We start from the raw sequence: 7,569 nt of genomic DNA, 5'->3' as shown, positions 1-7,569 counted from the left end.
GTTCTATTATCAGTATCCACGAAAGGGAGGTATGTTAGTTTGCTAGGGCTGCCATAACAAAATGCCAGAGACTGAGTGGCTTAAACAACAGAAGTTTATTTTCTCCCAGTTTTAGAGGCTGTAAGTCCACGATTAAGTAAGTAAGTCCAGTTTGGTTTCTACTGAGGTCTCTCGCCTTGGTTTGCACATGGCCTTTCCTCTATAGGCATGCTTCCCCAGGGTCTTCTGTGTATCCTACTCTCCTCTTTTTATAAGGATGCCAGTCAGATTGGATTAGGGTCCACTCATATGACCTTATTTTAACTTAATTACCTTCTTCCAAATATAGTCCCATTCTGAGGCGCTGGGAGTAAGAGCTTCAACATATGAATTTTGGGGTAGAAACAATTCAATCCATAAAGGAGGTATAGAGAGATCACACAAAGTTTATAAGGTCACACAGCTAGTAAATGGTAAAATTAGGATTTGAATTCAGCAGGTCTCAGTCACAGCCTACTTTCTTAATGTAGTCTATATAGTCTCCTAGTAATTATACATCTTGGTATAGTTTCTTCTCCACCTGTAATAGCTTTTCATACATGTTTACAATCCCTTATCTGAACACTTTGGGGCCAGACAATATGCCATGTGTTTTGTTACCACCTCCAGCAGGGTCTGGGCCAGCACTCCATTAGTAAATGCTTTGCTAATTTGGCAGAAAAAATATAGTATTAATCACCCTAAATGGGATAGGAATTATGAATAGTTTCACACCATTTTAATAGGCTTTGATGCCAAATGATTCTTTGTTTGTTTAAGATTTTGGAGCATTGGGCTTTCAGAATTTTGGATGAGGGATTGTGGACATGCACCTGGCATTCTCCTCACTGTGGCTGTAACTATCCTCCTTAGTAAGTTTTATACCCCACTTGCTGATTCTGCTTAATCGCTTATGAGGCACACCACACTAAAGCAGTTTGTCCCATGATGACCAACTGAACACGTGAGGTGTGAAGCCCCTGTGGGAGAGGGGAGTGGAGGAAGGTAAAAAGGGAGGTTTTGGCTCATGGCTTTGGTCAAAGGAGGAAAAATCCCTTGGTCCCCGGGAGGAGGTTGTGGCTGAATTTTACCCCAGAGAAGCTACAGCACCTCCTATAGGGGAGGCGACGGCTCCTTTTTCTAAGACTTTCTTCTAGCAACTGCTGCATCTTTTTTTTCTTTTTTTAAGGTAGGAAAAGATATTTTTAATACATTAAGCACAAATATTCCAATGTTTTAAAATAGACTACAAATATTTATGCAAGGAAAAAGACTGGGAGAAATACATTATAATGTTAACTGCAACTGCATCTTAACAGGACCTTCTGGATACTCCAAAAGAAGGATTCCAATTGTGGGATCTGCAGGCCTCAGAGAAGGCTGTGGGAACCCAGAGTTTTGGGGACACTTCTCACATCATTCCACATTGACAACTTCCATCTTGGTCTAAGTGTGGACAATCCTGTGAAGAGAGAAGATAACTTTAGCAATGCCATGTGGGTGGCTCTGGCCTAAGGGTCATGCAGGATCTAGAGACCTTACTCACGGTTGGGTTCTGACCTCAGGAGACCAGGTAACTCAGTGGCTTAAGGGCACAGAGCTCCTTGAGAGTGGAATATGAGGCCAGAGGTCAGACTTCCTCCTAACCCTGAGAGGCTCAGGCCCAGCTGTGGATGCTGCCATAAATGCTGTCCCCTCCCACTTCCTCCAGGCACTGCCAGACTTCTAGGGCAGAGTTCTGAGTGACAGCTCATTAGATGCAGAGAGCCAGTGGAAATCCAAACTTCAGAACAATCTGTCTGGCTTTGTCTGGGGCCAGGCTGGTCAGCAATGGCCAGAGAACAAAGGGCTCTGCAGAAGAAAACAGCGTGAAACTTTAATGGTGTACTTTAAAGGCAGGTGTAATGGATCAGGGCCAAACTCCACCCCACCCCCCAAACCCCCGGCTCCTAGGTTTGCTCCTCTGCTTGCTTTCCTGGAGATTTCCTTACAAGGCTCCATGTTGCTGGCATGCTCCTACATGTCTGTCCCACGGTAGGTGCTGTGCATATTCTCTTGGGTGTGTGGGCACTGCCAAAGGGATATGTGCCTGGCAGGTCCCCTGTTCCCAGACTGGGGAGCTCCCTGCAGCCTGAGGATCTGGTGGGGCTCAGGCCTGCCTTAACTCAGTGCTGTCAGGGGAGCCTCCCCTGGATCTGGAAGGAGAAGAGGGGAGGGCAGATGGATCTGGATCTGAAGGGGGAAGAAGAGGGAAGTTAAGACGGTAGCGAGGTCAAGGGAGAACACTAGGTCTCTATGGCACTGGGCTTCTGGCCTCACTTCAGGGAGACCCCAGAGCAGTAGCTACTTCTGGGCTGTAGCACTGTCCTGCTCTGCCCTGTGGTCATGCCACCTGCTTCACAGGCCAGCTTGTAATATTAGGGTTGATTGCAATCACCACTGGGCACCCGAATTAATTCACTGTGCACATTTGCTTAAAAGTGTATGCAAATGTATGCAAATAAGCACAACATCTGTGGCTATCCCAAGAGGCTTGGTGTTATTTTTGTTCAGGTTCCCTGGCTGGGAATGTGGGGTTCATGTGGGGTTCATGTGGGCTGGGGGAATTTAAAAGACGGGACCATTTCCTTCTTAAAAAAGCCCATTTTCCCTGTACTTCCTTTTCTTCTTTCTTTTAGAAATTCAGCCCTAGACTCTGTGAGAGAATGGAGAAATGTGAACCCAAACCCAAAATTGAAAGCCTAGAAAAAAGCCCCCAGTCCTCATGGGAATAGGTACAGCTTGTAAGGCACTGTCTCCCATGTGAAGAAATAGGGTCACAAGATTGTCATATTATTTTTTACAATAATCATTTTGGAATTAAAATAAAATTTATGTTCTGAAGTTTGAGTTTCTAAATTATGTACTGAGAATGCAGGTTGTCACTGAAAGTGGATTAAACCACAAGTTTGCTGCAGCCCTGGCTGGAGAATTACCAGAGCGGTATTTAGCACGTAAATCTTACCCTGTGTTTTGTTTGTTTGTTTGTTTTGCGGTACGCAGGCCTTTCACTACTGTGGGCTCTCGCGTTGCAGAGCACAGGCTCCAGATGCGCAGGCTCAGCGGCCATGGCTCACGGGCCCAGCCGCTCCGCGGCATGTGGGATCTTCCCGGACTGGGGCACGAACCGGTGTCCCCTGCACCGGCAGGCGGACTCTCAACCACTGCGCCACCAGGGAAGCCCCTCTTACCCTGTTTCTAACGAGTAATATCTCTGAAAGACACAGACACTGAGTTGCAGAGACACTGGTGGCTCTGGGAGGTCACAGAGGAGATTCAGGCAGCTGACCTATCATACCCCTCCTGCTCCTTCCCTTTTCTGGGAAAGGGAAGGGAAACTAACATTTCCTGAGCATCCATGTAATCGGCACCAGGCTAAGGACATGCACGTATGTCATCTCATTTTTAATCCCCAGTTCTTATAAACAGATGAAGAAACTAGGACACAAAAAAGTTAAGTAACTTATAAGGGGCACAGCAGGATTTCTTCGTGTCTGAGATTCCACACCCTTTTTCACTACTAGCTACTTCCCTAAAATGGCCTGTGGCAGAGGAAGCTTCTGCTTTACTGGCAGGAGACTGGTGGCTATTCTTGATAATTGCAGGCAAGGCTAAGGGCAAATATCTGCTGCTTCCAGAGGCCATATCTTGCACAACCACTTACATAGGATGACACATGGGCTCTAGGCTACCCTGGCTTCCATTTCACTTCCACACTCGGCTGAGCTCCACACCAGGTTCTCTTTCTGTCTGAGAAGGAGTCTTGGACTTTGAAGGCACCAAAGGTACACCGGGGCAGGCAGGGTGTGGCCAGCATACATGTGGTGAACAGGCTGCATCTTGGGACAATCTGGATCAGGCTCCTCTGGTGCACGATTGGGGCTGATGAAGGATCTTTCTTGTTTCATGAATAAGTTAAGGATTTGGGTGACATGAGACCCTCTGTGTTCAAGGCAGACCTAGTCCTCCAGAGGGAATTTAACACGAGTGATTAAAAACGAACATCAGGGGACTTCCCTTGTGGTGCAGTGGTTAAGAACCTGCCGCCAATGCAGGGGACGCGGGAAGGTCCCACATGCCGTGGAGCAACTAAGCCCGTGCGCCACAACTACTGAGCCCGTGTGCCACAACTACTGAAGCCTGCACGCCTAGAGCCCGTGCTTCGCAACAAGAGAAGCCACCACAATGAGAAGCCCGCTCGCCGCAACTAGAGAAAGCCCGCACATAGTGACAAAGACCCAATGCAGCCAAAAATAAATAAATAAATATATTTTTTAAAAAAATGAACATCAGGCTTGAGCTTTCAGTGTCTGCTCCCCGGGATGGCAGTCCACCTAAGGGGAGGGGAACAGACTGGATGCATTATTCCACACCCCCTAGCTCAAGCTCAGGTTAGGGAAGAGGCTCTGTTTTCTCTTGTTTTTCTCTTCTTGTAAGGCAGATTTGGGAGAAGGGGCATAAGACGGAAAAGGGGTATTCTAGGGCCTCTTCCACAACCTGCATTAGTAAGTATTAATTTTAAAGGTTGAATCTTCATCTCTTCTCCTTTTTAATGCAAGGCTCTATTTAGATGTATAGTCCTAAACTCCAGATGTACATTTGAATAATCTGGGGAACTTTACAAAATTCTAAGGCCTGGATCCCATCCCTAGAGATTCTAATTGGTCTTAAGGGCAGCAATGGGCACTGGGATTTTCTTTAAGCTCCACAGGTAATACTAATGTTGAAAACCACTGCATCCAAATCACCTCAAGGGTTTATTAAACCACAGATTGCTGGGTCTCACCCTCTGAGTTTCTGAGTCAGTACGTCTGGGAAGGAGATCAAGAATTATTAGCATTTCTAACAAGTTCCAGGTGCTGCTGTTGCTGCTGGACCAGAGACCACACTTTGAAAACCACTGTTCTAGACAGACTCTTAAGGTGAAGGCAACTGTTAATAATAATAACTACTACCACTTATTGAGTACTTACTATATGTCACTTAAGACTTTGGTGTTAAGCATTTTACATATTATAGCCTCATTTATTCCTATAGTAGTCATACTCTATATAATAATTTTTTAGGTATCTTATATGCTGTTTTTATAATGCTTCAGTTATTCTGTATGTGCTAGGTTTGACTCCCTAACTGGAACATGCACCTTCTGAAAACAGGGTCAAGGGTTTTTCCATTCTTCTTCTGGATTTTCTTTCCCTAGCCTATGGTTGTCACACAGTGCTGAACACATAGTAATAGCTGATTTGTTGAGCATCTATTATGTACCAAAGCACTCTGCTAGGTGTTTTGTATAATTTATTACAATTTCTACTTCCCAACAACCACCTGAGGAGGAGCTATAATTATCTCCATCTGACAGGTGATGTAACTAAGTTCAGAGAGGTTAATTTACTTGTCCCAAATCACCAGTAGGTGCCTTTGCTGGAATTTGAATGGCTATCTGTCTGACTCCCAAGTTTTCTTCTTACCTTTTGGTTTCTTAACTGAGTCACAGCATTATCTCTGTCCACCTAATTAAATCTCCAAGGAGTCCTAGCTCCCTTTTCAGTGGTCCCTGGGCATGACAGGAGTGGAGAAGTGGTAGGGGTGGGGTCTTGATGACTTCCGGGACGCTGGCTAGAATGGCAGGGAGGCAGCTAACCAAAAGCTCCTTGGCCCCTGCACCTTTTTTTTTTTTTTTTTTGCGGTATGCGGGCCTCTCACTGTTGTGGCCTCTCCCGTTGCGGAGCACAGGCTCCGGACGCGCAGGCTCAGCGGCCATGGCCCACGGGCCCTGCCGCTCCGCGGCACGTGGGATCCTCCTGGACCGGGGCACGAACCCGTGTCCCCTGCATCGGCAGGCGGACCCCCAACCACTGAGCCACCAGGGAAGCCCCCCTGCACCTTTTATGCCCTCAAACCATGATACCTGGCACATAGTTGGTACACAATAAATATATATTTACTAGAATAGCACTGATGCTCTCTACCTTATATTATAGTACTTGATTACATACTGTTTTGTGTTAATGTCTTCTATCCCTTCTTCTGTGTAAATTGTATCTCCTCAAAAGAATATAACAGCAAAAGACTAGCAAACTGGGACTTCCCTAGTGGTGCAGTGGTTAAGCATCTGCCTGCCAATGCAGGGGACACGGGTTCAAGCCCTGGTCCGGGAAGATCCCACATGCCGCGGAGCAACTAAGCCCGTGCACCACAACTACCAAGCTTGTGCTCTAGAGCCCGCGAGCCACAACTACTGAGCCCATGTGCCACATCTCCTGAAGCCTGCACACCTAGAGCCCATGCTCCGCAACAAGAGAAGCCACCACGATGAGAAGCCTGCGCACAGCAACAAAGAGTAGCTCCCGCTCACTGCAACTAGAGAAAGCCCAAGCGCAGCAATGAAGACCCAACACAGCTAAGAATAAATTAAAAATAAATAAATTTATATTAAAAAAGACTAGCAAACTGTTATTAGCAACATAGAAATGATTATACATGAAGTGAAGTCTGTAAGGTTGCAAGGTTGGTTTAATATATGAAATCAATCAATATAGTACTCAATATCAATAAAATAAAGACAAAATCACATGAGCATCTCAATAGAAACAAAAAAAGCATTTGACAAAAATCCACCATATTTTCATGATAAAGACCCTCAATAAACTAGTAATAAAAGGGAACTTACTCAACCTGATAAAGGGTATCTACAAAAACCCCACAGCTAACATCATACGTAATAGTGAGAGACTAAAAGCTTTTGCCCTAAGATCAGGAACAAGATAAGGATGTTTATTCTTGTCACTTCTGTGCAACATTTTACTGGAGGTTCTAGCCAGGGTAGTTAGGTAAGAAAAAGAAATAATAGACATACAGATTGGAAAGGAAAAAGTAAGACTATCTCTATCCACATATGATCTGATCTTGTACATAGAAAAGCTCAAGGAGTCCTCAAAAAAGAAAAAAACAAACAAAAACTGTTGTACTAATAAATGAATTCAGTGAGATTGTAGAATACAAGATCAATATACAAAAATTAATTGTATTTCAATGCTCTAGCAATGAACAATATGAAAATAAAATTAAGAAAATAATTGTATTTATAGAAGCACCAAAAATTAAAATATTATACTTAGGAATAAGTTTTTTTAATGTGTAAAATGTATACACTGAAAACTATAAGACATTGTTGAAAGAAATTAAGATCTAAATGAATGGAAAGATACCCCATGTTCATGAATTGGAAGAATTAATATTGTTAAAGTGGCAATATTTCCTAATTAATTTACAGATCAATGCAATCCTTAATCAAAATCCCAGATGGCTCTTTTGTAGAAATTGACAAGCGTATCCTGAAATTCACATGGAAATGCAAGGGACCAAGAATATCCAAAAGATCTTGAAAAACAGGAACAAAGTTGGAGGACTCACACTTCCCAATTTCAAAAGTTACTATACAGCAACAGTAATCAAGATAGTGTGGTACTGGAATAAAGGATAGACATGTAGATGAAAGGAATAGGGCTTCCC

The sequence above is a fragment of the Lagenorhynchus albirostris genome, chromosome 1 (assembly GCF_949774975.1).
Source record: "Lagenorhynchus albirostris chromosome 1, mLagAlb1.1, whole genome shotgun sequence".
NCBI classification, from domain to species: domain Eukaryota; kingdom Metazoa; phylum Chordata; class Mammalia; order Artiodactyla; family Delphinidae; genus Lagenorhynchus; species Lagenorhynchus albirostris.
The sequence above is the reverse complement of the archived record's forward strand: the minus strand, read 5'-3'. Positions refer to the sequence as shown.